The sequence below is a fragment of the Ranitomeya imitator genome, chromosome 5 (assembly GCF_032444005.1).
Source record: "Ranitomeya imitator isolate aRanImi1 chromosome 5, aRanImi1.pri, whole genome shotgun sequence".
NCBI classification, from domain to species: Eukaryota; Metazoa; Chordata; class Amphibia; order Anura; family Dendrobatidae; genus Ranitomeya; species Ranitomeya imitator.
Window position 1 is genome coordinate 189,806,030 of NC_091286.1, and position 19,366 is coordinate 189,825,395.

At 42.6% G+C, this 19,366-nt stretch overlaps 1 protein-coding gene across 1 annotated transcript in view; it reads right to left on the minus strand.

Annotated features, from left to right (window-relative positions):
* CAPN9 (calpain 9) overlaps positions 1 to 19,366 on the minus strand; it is a 333,928-nt gene that overhangs the window by 169,174 nt on the left and 145,388 nt on the right. The window lies entirely within an intron of this gene.

A 19,366-nucleotide genomic window follows, 5' to 3' on the forward strand; every position in this document is an offset into this window, starting at 1 on the left:
ATCGTTCAAGAAAAACATGATTTTCATGTAGGACAGTGCTCCATCACATGCCTTCAACTACTCCACAACGTGGCTGGCCAGTAAAGGTCTAAAAGAAGAAAAAATAATGACATGGCCCCCTTGTTCCCCTGATCTGAACCCCATAGAGAACCTGTGGTCCCTCATAAAATGTGAGATCTACAGGGAGGGAAAACAGTACACCTCTCGGAACAGTGTCTGAGAGGCTGTGGTGGCTGCTGCACGCAATGTTGATCATAAACAGATCAAGCAACTAACAGAATCTATGGATGGAAGGCTGTTGAGTGTCATCATAAAGAAAGGTGGCTTTATTGGTCACTAATTTTGGGGGGTTTTGTTTTTGCATGTCAGAAATGTTTATTTCTAAATTTTGTGCAGTTATATTGGTTTACCTGGTGAAAATAAACAAGTGAGATGGGAATATATTTGGTTTTTATTAAGTTGCCTAATAATTCTGCACAGTAATAGTTACCTGCACAAATAGATATCCTCCTGAGATAGCCAAATCTAAAAAAAACCCACTCCAACTTCTAAAAATATTAAGCTTTGATATTTATGAGTCTTTTGGGTTGGTTGAGAACATAGTTGTTGATCAATAATAAAAATAAACCTCTAAAATACAACTTGCCTAATAATTCTGCACACAGTGTACAATGTCTTGCCGGCTGTTGCCGCTTACACCTACAGAACATCTCTAGAATCCGCCCTTTTCTCATCATGGAAACAACTAAAACCCTCACTGTCGGCCTCATCCACATCCGCCTGGACTACTGTAATGCTCTATTAATTGGCCGCCTCCTCACTCGACTTTCCCCTCTCCAGTCCATTCTTAATGCAGCAGTCAGGGTCGTCCATCTGGCTAATTTGCGTCTGCTCTTTGCCAGTCATTGCACTGGCTGCCCAATCATTATAAGATCCAATTCAAACTGCTTTTTCTGAATCACACAGCTCTCCACAGTGCAGCACCCCAATACATCTCCTTCCTCATTAATGTTTACTGGTCTACCTGCTCATTACGCTCTGCAAGCGACTTTTGATTAACCTCTGCACTATTCTGTACCTCCCACTTCCGACTCCAAGACTTCTCCCATGTTGCATCAATACTCTGGAATGCTCTACCCCAAGAAATTAGGACTATCCAAACTTGTTTTAGGAGCTACCTCAAAACACATTTGTTCAGAGTGTCCAATCATGTTCCCTAATCAAAGTCATTTTATGTGTAAGTGTATGTGTAGTCCATTGAGAATAACGCTCCATCAAACTCCAAAGTACCCAAAAGCACTACAAATACTGGCTGGTGACCAGCTCATGCGGCCTTTATCTGTCTCCCACTCCTTCAAGATGGATGGACCATCATTGTAAATACACACCTGTATTTTGTCTCCCCCACCTCATTGTAGATTGTAAGCTCTCAAGAGCAGGGTTGTCTTATTTTGCTTTAATTATTGTATTATTGTTAACCTTGTTACTTATGAGTGTTGTGTATGAAACTGTTAAAATGTAAAACACTGCGGAATAGGTTGGCGCTATATAAATAAAGATTATTATTATTATTCTAAATCTCTGTATATCACTGCATCCAAGACAAAAGTGGGGCTTATCACTGAAGAGGATAGACCTTCATTCCAGCTTCCATTGCAGTTTGGCTCTGCACTATTTTAGCCTTTGGGATCATTTGCCTGAGGACAAAGGAACACTTTCTCCAGTCACCTTCCACGACAGCGGTACAGGATGTCTCCCCGCCCTAATGGGGGACAGGAAACACAGAGAGGTTAAATACCCTCCCCTTCCTGCCATCTCCAGTGTTTTTCCTGTCCCCTATTGGGGCATGAAGAGGTCCTGCGGTAGTGCTGCCGTGGCCGGCGATCGGAGCACTCAGGTCTTACCTAGCCGGGCAGACTGGGTCGGGATGTGTCTCCTCCCTGCGGCGCTGCTCCTGTCTCCCCACATGGTGCGGACTCGGGACCCTTTCTCCGCTCCTCCCGCGCTCCTTCGGGAGTAAAGCGGAGCGGTGTGGTGCGGCCGGGGTCCCCGCGCGGCTCCCCGGCATTTCCTCCTCTCCTCATGGCCGGAAACAGTGGACGCGCGAACCGGAAGTACCCGAACTTCCGGTTCCCGGCATGTGCGTTCCAGTGGTGGAACGCACGCGCGTCGGACTGCAGTTTCTGTTGGCGGCATAGCGGTCTTTCCCCTACGCCTGGGACCGGGAGGAGGAGCACAACATGGGACGCAACTTCCACGGTATTTAACCCTGGTAGTCACCTCCAGGTAAGGCCCCCTGTCTGACTGACTGGACTACAGTGCTGACTGACCATGGAGGGTGACAGATCTATCTCTGCTTCTGCCGAGCCCTGCGTCCTCCCTCCTACTGTGAGTAGTGGGTTAAGGTCCCTTTATCCCTGTATTCCTTAGGGTGCCATATACTTAGTCCCCTTCTCTCTCTTTTTTAGGGAGACAAGGCCTCTGCCCCTAGGAAGGACAGATCTTCCAAGACAAAATCGGAAGATCGTAAATGTGGTGTTTGTGCATCAAAGCTACCTTCTTCTTACAAGAAGAGACTATGCCAGCCCTGCACCGATGAAATAATTCGCTCAGAACAGCCATCCTTGTTTGAGAGCATTAAATCCCTCATTAAACAGGAAGTGCAATCCTCGGTATCGGCCCTTTCCCAGTCTCTGTTACCTCCGCCACCTCCTCCTAAAAAAAAGGAAGACGGCGGCGGTTACTTCTAATTCAGATTCTGGTGAAGTTCATTCCTCCGGCTCGGAGGATTTGTGGGAGAATGAGGGCTCCACTTCCACCCCCAGAGAGGAGAGTAAAAAATATTATTTTTCCTCAGAGGACATACAGGAGTTAATCAGTATGGTCAGGGGGACAATGGGTGTTGAGGAGGAGGAGGAGAAGCCATCGGTGCAGGATGAGATGTTCGGTGGGTTGAAACCTAAAAAATTAAAAGGGTTCCCTATACATGAGAATGTACAGAGTCTCATCCTTCATGAATGGGAATCACCTGAAAAAGGTCTTTCTGTTCCCTCTGAACTTAAAAATCGTTTTTCTCTCGATGGAGATGTCTCTCTGTGGGATACCCCTAAGGTAGACGTGCAGGTCTCTAGAGTGTCAAAAAAGACAACCCTCCCTTTCGAGGATTCTTCCCAACTCAGAGACCCTATGGACCGCAAAATGGAGAGTTTACTAAGAAGATCGTGGGAGACTTCTACCAATCTCCTTAAAACAAACATTGCGTCCACCTGCGTGGCTAGATCCCTATTTCGTTGGCTCCGCACGCTGGAAGACCACCTTACCCAGGGAACATGTAGGGAAATAATCTTAGATTCTCTCCCGCTTCTCCAGAAAGCTATGGGCTTCCTGGCCGATGCTTCGGCAGAGTCCGTAAGAGTGGCTGCCAAATCAGCAGTTCTCTCTAACTCAGCCAGAAGAGCTCTATGGCTCAAGTCTTGGAGTGGGGATATAACGTCCAAAACAAAACTATGTGCCATTCCCTTTCAGGGCCGCTATCTGTTTGGGCAGGCCCTGGATGATATTCTGGATAAAGCAACGGACAAAAAGAAAGCGCTTCCGGAACAGAGAAATCCGAAGAAACGTTTTTTTCGTCCCTCAAAAGAGCAACCCTTCCAACGGGAATTCAAAGGGAAAGGCAAATCAGGACGCTGGAGCTATCCTAAAGGTGGGAAAGGTAGGAACATCCTGGTTCCCCAGTCCCAGCAGACCCCAGAAAAGCAGTGACTACGCCCAGGGCGTTGGGGGGCGTCTCTCGAACTTTATCAACCAGTGGAGGTCCATTTCGTCGAACCAGTGGGTACTCGACACTATTCAGAATGGACTAAAATTAGTGTTCGAGAGCCCTCCCCCTCATCACATGAGGATAACCTCATTACAGAGTCTCAGCCCTCAGGGCGCATTCCTTTCCGGCCTACATAACTTACTCCAGGAAGGAGTAATTTCCCCAGTACCTCAGCAAGAAATTGGCAGAGGACACTATTCCCATCTGTTTCTGATCAAGAAGCCTTCGGGGAAGCACCGAATAATAATCAACTTGAAGCCCCTGAATCAAGTAATAACCTACAGGAGGTTCAAGATGGAGTCGGTCAAGACAGCAATCCCTCTGATAGGACAGGACTGGGCGATGGCTACAGTAGATCTGAGGGACGCTTATTACCACGTCCCAATCCATCCAGAATTCCGGAAGTTCCTAAGATTTGCAATATCTCAGGATCGGGAGATAGTACACTATCAGTTCAACTCCCTTCCCTTCGGAATCGCCTCAGCACCCAGAGTCCTTACAAAAATCATGACAGAAGCCATTATATTCATCCGTCTTCAGGGGATCTGCATAGTACCCTATCTAGACGATCTTCTCATTGTCGCTCCCTCAGTCTCCCGCCTCAGTGCCGACTTAACAAGGTCTCTAGAAATCCTAAAATCATTGGGTTGGATCCCAAATCTAGAAAAATCGGACCTTCATCCCTCCAGGAGGAAGAAGTTCCTAGGAGTCCTGCTGGACTCGGAGGCGAGGAGATCCTTTCTGCCCAGAGAACGTCAACTCGATCTGGTACAGAAGATAACGGCATTCAGAACCCTGAAGGCTCCTACTCTACGACATTCCATGTCTGTGCTGGGATCTCGAACATCTTGTATCCAGATGGTACCTTGGGCACAAGCCCACACGAGAATCCTCCAAACCCATGTCCTATCATCCTGGGACGGTCAGCAGAGTTCTCTCTCCAAGAGAGTTTGCCTTCCCAATCATGTCAAGGCATCCCTGGCATGGTGGCTACGGGTTCGAAACCTCCAAAAGGGGGTCAGTTGGGATCAGATCCCACTAAAGACACTAACATCGGATGCCAGTCAAAGGGGATGGGGAGCTATAGTCGAGGGAACCCATTTCCAGGGCACCTGGGGCCCAGACATCAGAGCAAGCTCTTCAAACTTCAGAGAACTGAAAGCAGTAGAAGAAGCATTAAGAGCTGCATCCTCCCTTGTTCAAGGACACCATGTCAGAATATATTCCGACAACATGACCACGGTAGCATACCTTCGTCATCAAGGAGGCACAAGATTCAGGAAACTAAAGACCTTAGCCTCAAACATTTTTTTCTGGGCAGAGAGACACGTTCTCTCTATCTCAGCAATTCACCTGAAGGGGTCAGCCAATACCCAGGCAGATTTCTTGAGCAGAAGGGATGTGCATCCAGGAGAATGGTGTCTGGACCAGGAGGTCTTTCTCTCCCTGATTTCCAGATGGGGGATCCCAGAGGTGGACCTTTTTGCCAACAGTCAGAATGCCAAGCTGCGAACTTATTTCTCCTTAAATATGACAGACAGAGCACTGGGCATGGATGCGTTCTCTCACCCATGGAGGTTCGACCTTGTTTATGCATTCCCTCCGATCCCATTAATATCGAAAACTCTACAGAAGATCCGATCGGAACGAGTTACGGCGATTTTGATAGCGCCAACATGGCCAGGGAGGAGTTGGTACAGCGCCCTGTTAGACATGGCTCAGGAAGGTCCAGTGTGTCTACCTCAGAAGGAAAATCTTCTTCGTCAGGGTCCATTGCTGCATCCAAACCTTCACAGATTGAATCTTTCAGCATGGCTTCTGAGGCCGAGATACTAAAGGCAAGAGGTCTCTCGGATGGAGTAATTCATACTCTCCAGAACAGTAGAAAACCCATAACAAATGCCATTTATGCCAAAATCTGGAAGAGGTTTTCATCGTGGTATCTTCCAGACATTCCTGATCCATTTCATCCAAATATTGCCAAAATTCTGGACTTCTTGCAAAAGGGTCTAGAGTTGGGTCTTAAGCCTAACACCTTAAAGGTACAAATTTCAGCACTTAGCTCCTATTTCGATCAGGATCTAGCCAAACATCGGTGGATCAGGCGCTTTGTTACTTCAGCAACTAGAATTCGTCCCAGAGTTCTCAACAATACTCCTCCTTGGGACCTTAATCTGGTCCTTAAGAGTCTAACTCGAGATCCTTTTGAGCCTTTATCTCAGATTTCATTAAAGGTTCTTACCCTAAAAACGGTCTTTTTAGTGGCTATTACCTCGGCCAGACGGATAGGAGAACTACATGCCCTATCCATACAAGAGCCTTACTTAAGGGTAACATCTGATAGTATAATCCTGCGTCTAGATCCTACCTTCCTACCTAAAGTAACATCAGACTTTCATAGAGGTCAGGACATAGTGTTGCCCTCATTCTACCCGGATCCTTCTAATGTGAAAGAAGAGTCCTTCCACACTCTGGATGTCCGCAGAGTGGTGTTACATTATCTTTCACAAACAGAGAGTTGGAGGATTGACCAAAATCTCTTCATTCAACTCTCCGGGAAGAACAAAGGCAGAAAGGCTACGAAAAATACTATCGCCAACTGGATTAAACAAGCCATATCTCTGGCATACTCATCCCAGAATCTACCAGCTCCTCCATCACTGAAGGCCCATTCTACACGGTCGGTGTCAACATCATGGGCAGAGAGGGGTGACGCTTCTACGGAGCAGATTTGCAGAGCTGCCACCTGGTTATCAGTACATACGTTCACCAGGCACTACAGGCTTGATTTCAACCGGGATTTAACTTTCGGCAGAACAGTTCTGCAGGCGGTTGTCCCCCCCTAGAAATTATTTGTTGGTACTACTCCAGTACCGCTGTCGTGGAAGGTGACTGGAGAAAATAGAATTATTCTTACCGTTAATTCGGTTTCTAGGAACCTTCCACGACAGCACTAATTTCCCTCCCTATCTGATGATTTTATTGGATGATTCCTGCACTTAAGTGGTAACTATACATACTACTGTGTCCAGAAAAAACACTGGAGATGGCAGGAAGGGGAGGGTATTTAACCTCTTTGTGTTTCCTGTCCCCCATTAGGGCGGGGAGACATCCTGTACCGCTGTCGTGGAAGGTTCCTAGAAACCGAATTAACGGTAAGAATAATTCTATTTTTAGTTGGATGTCTAGCTCGTAGCCCAATGCCATCTAGACACCTTCTGAAGGTTTGTGTAGACACTCTTTTACAACTTAGAGTTGGTAAGCTTTGTTCAATTTCACTAGCAGTATAGAATGGATTAATGCTGGAAACAGTGGAATGGACATTTTTCCCAGGTGTCCCAAGAGCTGTTTTTCATATTACTCGTGCTACTGTGAGCAGCCTACGTGGTTTAAACATGCAACAATGGCCTGTATCATCTCTGAAGTTGACCTCTTAAGCACATGTGGAATATAATTGGTGAACAATTGGTGAACAATTACACAGGGAGCTGCCAGCAGCAGCTCTTGATTTAAATGCCCAAGTGCAATCGGCGTTGTTGAACATTCCTCAGACAACAATTAATAATCTCTTTGATAGCAGCCAAGGTAACTGTGTTTAATTCTGCATGTGGCGCTCATACTTGATACTGAATAAATAGAGATATTTTGAAAATGTTATGTTCATATTTTTTTATAATTTTCATACGATTAATGGGAATCTTTTGGCTAATTAATTCCACCCAAAGGACTCTCAGCATTAAACAGAGCCTTGCTAAATAATCGTTCAAGGGTTTTAGAGAAAGATTTGAAGATCTTAAGACTAGTAGTCTTTAGTTTGAAGAAATGAGACTAGTCCTGTGCTGCCAGCTTCTATCCACACTTTTCTAATTGATTCATAGGTCTCTTCCATATGTGCAGATAGGGAGAGACCTGCCAACTATGTGGTGCAGGGGTATATACAAAGAGAGACAGAATATGAATCTATGATCTGAACGATCAATCTTCAAAAGCACCGAGAGGCAGTGGTGTGGTGCGCTTCTGAAGAAAGTGGACCAAATAAAAGTCATGTTAAATAACATTAATTTGGTAAGGATGATAGGAATCCTTATTTCTTCTCATCTAATAGTTACTAACGTCAGCATCCTTGTTAACTAAGGTATCTCCAGATAGATCAGGAAACTATTTTAGTTTGCGTCTGAATGAGTACATGAAAGTAAGCATCATTCAAAATGGAAACCCTTCCCTTCATCAAAATGTATTACATTAGTTCATTACTGCTCACGTTTAACAATTGAAAGAGACACTGTTGTTGCTGTATGTGGAGTCGGGAAGGAATTTTTTTCCCCAATATGGAGCTTACTGTTTGCCACATGCCCACATGCATGTTAGGGCAAGTTAGGTTAGGATACGGGTTGAACTAGATGGACTTAAAGTCTTCCTTCAACCTTAAAAACTATGTTAGGCCAGTCCCACACGTCCAGATAATTCCGGTACCGGAAAAATCGGTACCGGAATTATCCGTGTCCGTGTGCCCGTGCGTTTCTATGGCACATCAGTGTGGCACACGTGCGGCACACATGCAGCACATGTGTGCTGCCCATGTGCCTACTGGGTACCACACACACCGTGCAGGAGACAGCGCTAGAAATAAGCGCTGTGCCCCCCACGTGATGCTGAAGCCGCGATTCATATCTTCTCTGCAGCAGCGTTTGCTCTAGAGAAGATATGAATAATCCTTTTTTTTGTTGTTTCTCGTGTTTAACATAAAGATCCATGTTCCCACCCCCTCCCACCCCCTGTGCGCCCGCCCGCTGTTATTAAAATACTCACCCGGCTCCCTCGCTGGCGCTGCTTCCTGTACTGGCCGCACCTTCTACTGTATGAGCGGTCACGTGGGGCCGCTCATTTACAGTAATGAATATGCGGCTCCACCTCCCATAGGGATCTTTATTTTAAACACGAGAAACAAAAAAAAAAAAAAAATGATTATTCATATCTTCTCTACAGCATATGCTGCTGCAGAGAAGATATGAATCGCGGCTTCAGCACCATGTGGGGGGGACAGCGCTTACTGTAGCGCTGTCTCCTGCATGGCACACGGACTGCACACGGACAACGTCCGTGTGCGGTACGTGCTTTACATGGACCCATTGACTTTAATGGGTCCGTGTAATCCGTGCGCTCCCACGAACACTGACATGTCTCCGTGTTTGGCACACGGAGACATGGTCCGCAAAAAATCAATCAGGAGTGCCAAGTAATTTATTGCTTACAGTTGACGGGTTGGATACCTAACTTGTGCACCTCCAAGAAGCCCTGAGTGCCGTGTCTACTATTGCCGCAAAAAATCAATTACATCTGCACAGATGCATTGATTTGAATGTGTCTACGTGTGTCAGTGGCTCCGGTACATGAGGAAACTATCACCTCACGTACCGGAGCCACTGACGTGTGAAACCGGCCTTACTATGTATTTGCTAATGTTATTATTACACCTACTACATACTTGGATAGGATCTTGGAGATGAGAATACTCCTTTAATGGGGCTGGTTCACTTACTGTGAAAATGCATGACAGATTGGCTGCTAATCTTTTTTAATACTTTAAACTCAATCTTTTCCCACCTAGACTGATTGGCAAACCTCTCAGTGCCCTTCCTTCTTAGGGTATGCGCACACGTCCAGGATTTCTTGCAGAAATTTCCTGACAAAAACTGGACATTTCTGCCAGAAATCCGCATGCGTTTTTTTTCGCGTTTTTTCCAGAGCTTTCCCAATGCATTAAATAGCGGGAAAAAGGTGAAAAATCTGCAAAATTAATGAACATGCTGCTTTTTTTACCACAATGCATTTTTTTGGCGGAAAAAAATGCATCATGTGCACAAAAATTGCGGAATGCATTCTAAATAATAGGATGCATATGTATGCGTTTTTTATGCGTTTTTATCATGAAAAAACAGCAAAAAGTCCTGAACGTGTACACATACCCTTACTGCCTAGATATTACCCTTCCCCTAGGGGCTAAGTCTATGCCAGTCTACTGATGCATGGCTATGTTCACGTTGAGGGTTTTTCTATGTGGATTTTGGAGCATGTTTTGCTCTGAAGTCCACATGGAAAAAAAACATTTAAATAATGTACTCTTCAAATAAACTTCCTAATCATTTCTATGGAAAAACACATGTACAGAGCTTACAGATCTGTTTTGCCAAGTGATTTCTTTCCACATTTAAGAAACAGCAACATGTCCATTTTTTATTCATTTTGCCTGAAAAAAACTCCAGAATTTGACCTATAAATCAACTGGAACAGGAAAAATTGCCAAAATTCACAAACCATGCATAAAAAGAAGCCTACATGAAAACCCATAACAAAAAAGCCATCATTTTCTAAAGCTTTTTAGTTTTAATGTAGATTAAAAAAATTCATGTGAACAAACCCTAAATGTGACTTAGTAATGTTAGTATTAACATTATGTTAGAACATTCTCTTGGAGCAGGCAGCAGTATGGTAAAATGGTGACAATTTATGTTATAAAGTTACAAGTATATATTTGTCTACAATAACAATGTAAACCCTGCTGCTACATTATAATAAGAAAATAATCTAAGAAATACGTTCAATTATGCCCATAATATCAATATATATAAAATAAATACATTTATTTTGAAAATTTATTAAGAGAATTTGAAACACACAGTTAAGCCATTTTATAAAAAGGCATCACACTCCAACACGGAGGATAAATATAACAAGATATATAAACATGAAACTAAATGAATATTAACCCCTTAGCCCCCAAGGGTGGTTTTCACATTAATGACCGGGACAATTTTTACAATTCTGACCACTGTCCCTTTATGAGGTTATAACTCTGGAACACTTCAACTAATCCTGATGATTCTGACACTTTTTTCTCATGACATAATGTACTTCATGATAGTGGTAGCATTTCTTTGATATTACCTGCTTTTTTTTGTGAAAAAAATGGAAATTTGGCAAAGATTTTGAAAATTTCACATTTTTCCAACTTTGAATTTTTATGCCCTTAAATCACAGAGATATGTCACACAAAATACTTAATAAGTAACATTTCCCACATGTCTACTTTACATCGGCACAATTCTGGAACCAAAATTTTTTTTTGTTAGGGAGTAGTGATGAGTGAGCACTAAAATGCTCGGGTGCTCATTGCTCAGGTCAAGCAGATTGGAATACTCGGGTTCTCGGCCAGAACAAGGAGCTCAATGTAAGTCTATGGGAGACCCGAGTATTTTTACCGCGATCCCCCGGGGTCCTTTTAAGGTCTAAAAACACCTGAAAATGATGGAAACACTGCTCAAATGACACAAGAACGTCATGGGGATCACCCCTGGAAGCATTCCTGACTCCTAGTTCACAGCTTTAAACAATTTTTTCAGGCCATTTTTCCCGGTGCCACAAAAAACACACTAAAATGAAACCAAAACGGATTTTGCTGGGAAATATTTTAAGGTACATCCTTTGCATGTTAATGACTTGCCTGTAAGGCCAAATAATTAACCCCAGACCGAAAATTTCCTCCCTCACTCTTAAGCTTAGTTCAGACACAGCGTTTTTTAAGTGTTTTTCAACTTTAACATTGCTTTCAACCACTACAAATGCATTCACTGGGAAATGTCATTGTAACATTTAACAACCCTAGCTGGCCATGTGGTGAGTGACCCATAAGCAGACCCATCTTGTTTCATTTATAATAATAATAATAATAATTTATGAAGGAGGGACTCTTAAAGTCACAGAGCCTATCATCAGGGGGCATTAATCTTCTTAAAAGGTCCATTATTAAACAGTGTGTCTCCTAAACTGTTGTAGCCTATGCTGTGAGAGGATGGGCTGCCAAGAATTACGACGCACCACAATACCCCTTTCATAAGATGTCCAGGGGGGACTCCTTAAAAAATGTCGCATTGAATGCAAGGCCTGCCCTGCTACCAATTCCTATGCACCCCAATAAGCCTTTGAACCCACATACTGGATGGGCCCATGCAAATCCACTTCTCAATATTCATTTTGTACGCCTGTACTCCTTTGTTTTACACATTGGCAGGAAGGCCAGCCCTGCTGCATAGTCAGTCATATGCACCCCCTTTACGCCTTGGAACCTACATACTGGATAGGCCCATGAAAATCCACTTCACAATATTCATTTTGTACTTCTGTACTCCTTTATTTTGCACATTGGCAGCAAGGCCAGCCCTGCTGCATAGTCATATGTACCGCATTACGCATTGGAACCCACATACTGGATGGACCTATGAAAATCCACTTGTATTTTTTAATGGTATCATGGTTCTCTTTTTGCAGAATTATTTAAAGAAGAATTTGGCAATTTAATTTGCCATGTTTTTAACACTAAGATTCAGATACTGCTTTAAATAAGGCTAATACTTGCAATACAATGCAATGTTATTGCAAACTACAAAATTCAAGGAGTAGTATGATTGAATAGTGTGAGTGCATACACTTTTGTATATGTTAACATACAAAGGTTAATAAGTGCATATAAGGATTAAATACATATAGTGATTACGTATATATAAATATTAACTACATACAGTATACTTGCATCCTCCACAAAAGGCTTTCAAACATCTGTCTGGAATATCAGAGAAGCAACACCAAGACAGAGAACCCCTGGGAGATTACCTACACTGCATGGGCATCCCCAATTATGCAGGTATCAGCACACTGTACATGTACAGATACCCCAGTTTTAGCATCTGTCTTAGTCATGTTTCTCTGGTCTTATATAGTGATTTACACTATGTAGTAACTCTAGTTTCACCCAGCCCTTCAAGTGGCCAGCTTTCAAGGTTGTATGAAACTGAGATATCATGGAGTCATCAGACGAGGGGCCATAAACCCCTAGAATATAAAAGCCACAAGGATTTAGATCAAACCACCACAGGCAGAGTTTCTGTAAACCTTAATGTTTTACAATGACAAACAGCAAACTGCGCCTGTGCGGACGCCCTGCCTGTGAATCCCAGCCCCGCGGGGCTGGGATTCATAAGGTGGGTGGCCGCACAGGCGCAGTCTGCAAGACTGCATCTGAGGTCAGGTGGCAGCACTCTCTGCGCCTGCCCCTGGCAGAACTAAACAGCGCAGGCGCTGGATTTGATTTGAAAACAGCGCGGAGGGGGCGGCACCCGGCGCCGAAGAAGCTTTGAGTGACAGAAGTGTGGCGTTTGCAGCAGGGGGGTTAAGACCTGCCTCCCTGTCTAAAGAAAGGTATTTTTGCGAAATTATAAAACACTTTATTTCTTACGCCCCCTTGTTGAGGAAGCCAGTCAGGTGAAACGGCGCTGTCAGGGTCGCTGTGGGACGCACCTGCTTAGGACCACTTGTCCATGTAAGTTTACACTACCTGCTATCTAGTATCAGGAGCTTATTAGGAGTTTTCTATAGAGACTGTAATATGATTCTTTGTTAGCACTCAGAGGTGCTGGTTTTATATACCCATTTGCACTATATGACAGGAGTACTTTGCACTGTGTTCTATATGGCTTTAAGAGGCTTTTTTGCCCGCCTTGGTGTCAATTTGGGTCATATTTAAACTGTCTTTATTACAATTATGCATAGGTATTGCGGACATTGGAGTGTACGGGGATTAATTTAGATTCTCTGTGGGGATATTTTTTAGCACTTTTGCTTTATCCTCATTTAGAGTTTGGTTATTTTGAATCTTATTTTTTCCCTGTATATCCTCTTGTTTGCCAGTAATGCATTGGTATATTATTGTGGCTTTTCTATTATGCTCTTGCTCCTTACTTATATGGCTATACTAGTTTATTTCACATTATGTTATTTGGACTATAGTGGCCTGGCTGTGTGTTGTTCCCAGCGTATTTTTTTAGGGAAGAATTTTTCTGCTGTTTTATTTTTATCTTTATTAATAAATATTATTTTATTCTATGATTCTAGCCATAGCCTCTTTATTCCTATTATACTGTGTGATGGGAAATTGGTTTGGATACCAATAACTAAAAGAGCCACCTTGTCAGAATGCAGCATTACTGCTGCACAAGGTGGCTCTTTTAGTTTCTAACAGCTGGAGGGGGTGACAGAGTCCCTTTAAAACAAAAAAAAAAAAAAAAGAGTGGCACAAGGCTACCACACAGAACTATGCTACTGTGGAAATTTGATTTTTTTAAAACAGATATACCAGGATTCAGTCTGACTTAACAGACTGTATTAATGTCTTTTTTTTTTCTTTTTGGTGAATGTAAACAAAAAAAATTGACCAAGGCTAGCACACAGAACTATGAAACTTATGCCTGTCAAGCTACGATTTTTCCACCACAGATACAAGAGGCTTCAGTCTGACATAATAGACTGTTAATTTTTGGGGGGGTTGGTAGAATTTTTTAAAATGCAAAATAGTGCTGTACATAAGTAGAGTCACAGACAGAAAAAAATGGACTAATGGCCTAAAATGTCCAAACTTGGAGCACGCAGATATATGAGGCCTGTCATGGAAATATCACAGGCCAAATATGTGGCCTGTATTTTGGGAAGGGGGGGTCTGCAAAATAGTGCTCTATGTAATTAGAGTCACAGACAGCAAAAACAGTGGAAAACGAGCCTAAAATGCCCAAACTTGGAGCACGACGATATATGAGGCCTTTTTTGTTTTTTTTTGGCACAAGGCTACCACACAGAACTATGCTACTGCAGAAATACGATTTAAAAAAAAAAAAAAAAACACCAGGACTCAGCCTGACATAACAGACTGTATTAATTTTTTTGGGGGGGCTTTTGGGTGAATTTATTATAAAAAAAAAAATATATTGTAGAACAAGGCTAGCACACACAACTATGCTACGTATCACTGACAAACTATGATTTTTCTACAGTTGCACCAGGACTCAGTCTGACATAACAGACTGTATTTTTTTTTTCTGGGGTGAATTTTTGGAAAAAAGAAAAAAAAAAAGAAAACTGCAACTAGGTATATAGTAAATAAGCAGCAGCAGACAGTTATGGAGCTTTGGGAGGGATGCAGTGGGAGGTATGTACGCAAATACAGTGCCTGCAGGCCTTGCACTGATGTGGATATGCTGTGCGCTGCCTACCTAGCGCTGCAATCTCAGGACCCAAGAATTAGCCCTAAAAAGGACTTTTGGTTTCTCAGGAATTGTGAAATTGACAGTTGCAGACCTATATTAACCATTAAAAGCACGATTCTGACCCTATCTCTGCAGCAGCTGTCCCTACTCTCGCTGAATCCGGAGATGAAAGAGGCGAACAAGGCGGTGCCAGGTCTCTTATACTCGTGATGATGCTGTGCGGCTAAGCCATTCACTGCACGACCACAACAAAGATGGCTGCGGCGTTTCATGGCCTGGCAGACAATCCCTGCAGTGTGATTGGGTCGCTAAAGTTTGCCAAAAATGCTGGGTGGAGACATCATTTATCGCCGAATAATCCCGGAAATGCTCGGTGCTCGCCGAGTACACTGAGCATAGTAATACTCGGGTGAGTAACGAGTAGTGGCGAGCAGGTTCGCTCATCACTATTAGGGACTTATAAGGGTTAAAAGTTGACCAGCAATTTCTCATTTTTACAACACCAATTTTTTTAGGGACCACATAACATTTGAAGTTACTTTGAGGGGTCTATAAAATAGAAATTACCCCAGTGTGACACCATTCTAAAAACTGCACCCCTCAAGGTGCTGAAAACCACAATCAAGAAGTTTATTAACCCTTCAGGTGTTTCACAGGAATTTTTTGAATGTTTAAAAAAAAATGAACATTTAACTTTTTTCACAAAAAATTTACTTCAGCTCCAATTTGTTTTATTTTACCAAGGGTAGCAGGAGAAATTGGACCTCAAAAGTTGTTTACAATTTGTCCTGAGTATGCCGATATCCCATATGTGGGGGTAAACCACTGTTTGGGCGCATGGCAGAGCTCGGAAGGGAAGGAGCACCGTCTGACTTTTCAAAGCAAAATTGACTGGAATTGAGATAGGAAGCCATGTCGCGTTTGGAGAGCCCCTGATGTGCCTAAACATTGAAACCCCCAGAAGTAACACCATTTTGGAAAGTAGACCCCTAAGGAACTTATCTAGATGTGTGGCGAGCACTTTGTCCCACCAAGTGCTTCACAGAAATTTATAATATAGAGCGGTAAATTAAAAGATCATATTTTTTCACAAAAATGATCTTTTTGCCCCCAATTTTTTATTTTACCAAGGGTAACAGATGAAATTGGACCCCAAACGTTGTTGTGCAATTTGTCCTGAGAATACTGATACCCCATACGTGGGGGTAAACCACTGTTTGGGCGCATGGCAGAGCTAGGAAGGGAAGGAGCGCCATTTGACTTTTCATTGCAAAATTTACTGGAATTGAGAGGTGGACGCCATGTCGCGTTTGGAGAGCCCCTGATGTGCCTAAACAATAGAAACCCCCCACAATTGACCCCATATTGGAAACTAAACCCCCCCAAGGAACTTATCTAGATGTGTTGTGAGAACTTTGAACCCCCAAGTGTTTCACTACAGTGTATGACGCAGAGCCATGAAAATCTTTTTTTCCAAGGGTAACAGTTGAAATTGGACCCCAAAAGTTGTTGTACAATTAGTCCTGAGTACGCTGAAGCCCTATATATGGGGGGACCACCGTTTGGGCGCATGTCAGAGCTCGGAAGGGAAGGAGCGCCATTTGGAATGCAGACTTAGATGGATTGGTTTGCAGGCGTCACATTGCGTTTGCAGAGCCCCTAATGTACCTAAACAGTAGGATCCCCCAACAAGTGGCCCCATATTGGAAACTAGACCCCCCATGGAACTTATCTAGATGTGTTGTGAGAACTCCTTTGAACTCCTAAGTGTTTCACTACAGTTTATAATGCAGAGCTGTGAAAATAAAAAATCATTTTTTCCCTCAAAAATTATATTTTAGCCCCCAAATTTTATTTTCCCAAGGGTAGCAAGAGAAATTGGACCCCAAAAGTTGTTGTTTAATTTGTCTTGAGTACACCGATACCCCATATGTTGGGGTAAACCCCTATTTGGGCGCACGGGAGAGCTTGAAAGGGAAGGAGCACTATTTTAGTTTTTCAACACAGAATTGGCTGGAATTGAGATCGGACGCCATGTCACGTTTGGAGAGCCCCTGATGTGCCTAAACAGTGGAAACCCCCCAATTCTAACTGAAACCCTATCCCAAACACACCCCTAACCATAACCCTAACCACACCCCTAACCCGAACACACCCTTAACCCTAATCCCAACCACACCCCTAACACCAACACACCCTTAACCCTAATCCCAACCATAACCCTAACCACACCCCTAACCCTGACACACCCCTTACCCTAATCCCAACCATAATCCCAACTGTAAATGTAATCCATATCCTATCCCTAACTTTAGCCCCAACCCTAACTGTAGCCCTAACCTTAACTGTAGCCCCAACTCTAACCCTAATGGGAAAATTGAAATAAATACATTTTTTTTAATTTTATTATTTTTCCCAAACTAAGGGGGTGATGAAGAGGGGTTTGATTTACTATTTATTAGTGGGGGGGTTTTAGCGGATTTTTATAATTGGCAGCTGTCACTCACTAAAAGACGCTTTTTATTGGAAAAAAATAGTTTTTGCATCTCCACATTTTGAGAGCTATAATTTTTCCATATTTTGGTCCACAGAGTCATGTGAGGTCTCGTTTTTTGCAGGACGAATTGATGTTTTTATTGGTACCATTTTCTGGCACGTGACATTTTTTGATCGCTTTTTATTCCGATTTTGGTGAGGCAGAATGACCAAAAACCAGCTATTCATGCATTTCTTTTGGGAGGGCGTTCATACCGTTACACGTTTGGTAAAATAGATAAAGCAGTTTTATTATTTGGGTCAGTACGATTACAGCGATACCTCATTTATATCTTTTTTTATGTTTTGACGCGTTTTTACGATAAAAACTATTTTATATAAAAAATAATTACTTTTGCATCGCTTTAGTGTAAGGAGTTTTTTATTTTTTTGCTGATGACACTGTATGATGGCTTGTTTTTTGCAGGACAAGATGACGTTTTCAGCGGTACCATGTTTATTTATATCTGTCTTTTTGATCGCGTGTTATTCCATTTTTTTTTCGGCGGTATGATAATAAAGCGTTGTTTTTTGCCTGTTTTTTTTTTTTACGGTGTTCACTAACGGGACAGTTTATAGGTTGGGTCGTTACTGATGCGGTGATACTAAATATGTGTACTTTTATTTTTTTTTTATTTAGATAAAGAAATGTATTTATTGAAACAATATTTTTTTTCCTTTATTTAGGTTTTTTTTTTTTTTTTTTTTTTTTTTAAACGTAAATATTTTTTTTTTACTTCTTTTGCTTTGTCCCGGGGTGGACATGACTATATAGTGTCAGATCACTTTGCAAAGCACTGTGTCAGATCAGCGATCTGACAGGCAGTGCTGCAGGCTTGCTGGCGCCTGCTCTCAGCAGGCGCTTGCAAGCCACCTCCCTGCAGGGCCGGAAGGAGCCCCGCAGCCATTTTGAATCAAGGGCCTGCAGGAAGGAGACGCTCGGAACAACGCAATCACATCGCACGCAGGGAGCCCCCTATGCCGCCAGAAAGCTGCGATCATGTTTGCTGGGAGCAGTCCGTGACCGCTCCTGGCACATAGTGCTGGATGTCCGCCGTAATAATCAGCTGACACCCGGCGGATATTGGCCGCGCTCCCCCGTGAGCGCAGCTGATCGCCCATGATGTACTATCCCGTCCCTGGGAATTAAGTCCCAGATCACCTCGACGGGATAGTACGTCATATGACAGAAAAGGGTTAATATGGTAATAAAAAATATCAGAATACATATATAAAGTAACAATTTATTGATAGCTGAGATGACAGCCAAGTCCCCAATGCGCGTTTCAGCGCTAATGCCTTCTTCTGATATTTTTCATTGCCATGTCACAGTATGTTATTAAGGATTGTTATCTTGTTATCGTGACATTTACATTCATTCTTTGGATTATTTTATTTTGTCTCTCTAATACTGCATATTGAAATTCATATAGTGTCATTTTTATATATCTTGTTATATTTACCCTCTGTGTTGGAGTGTGATGCCATTTTATAAAATGGCTTAACTGTGTCTCATGTTCTCTTAATAAATTTTCAATAAGGATGTATTTCTTTTATATATATATTATGATCATAATTGCACATATTTCCAATATGATTTCCTAAGTATAATTCTGGTGCATCATCATATATACCAAGTCCTACTGGCTAAGTACTCATCATGAGTCTAATTATTACATATATCATTTTTACTCACTGACTCTTCATCTACTTATACAAATTACCTATATTTGGTTGATTGTACATTGTAATAACCAGCAGTATTATAGATAAAAGGGCTTTCTGGGATTTTACAAAACTTGGCCAAGAGTAAGGATAATTATGCAATACATAACTATTCTTTAGCCACAGCATTCTCCACTGGTAGTTTTGTGTGTGTCACACTATTGCAGGCACTCACAGGGCTCAGTTGTGATGCTTG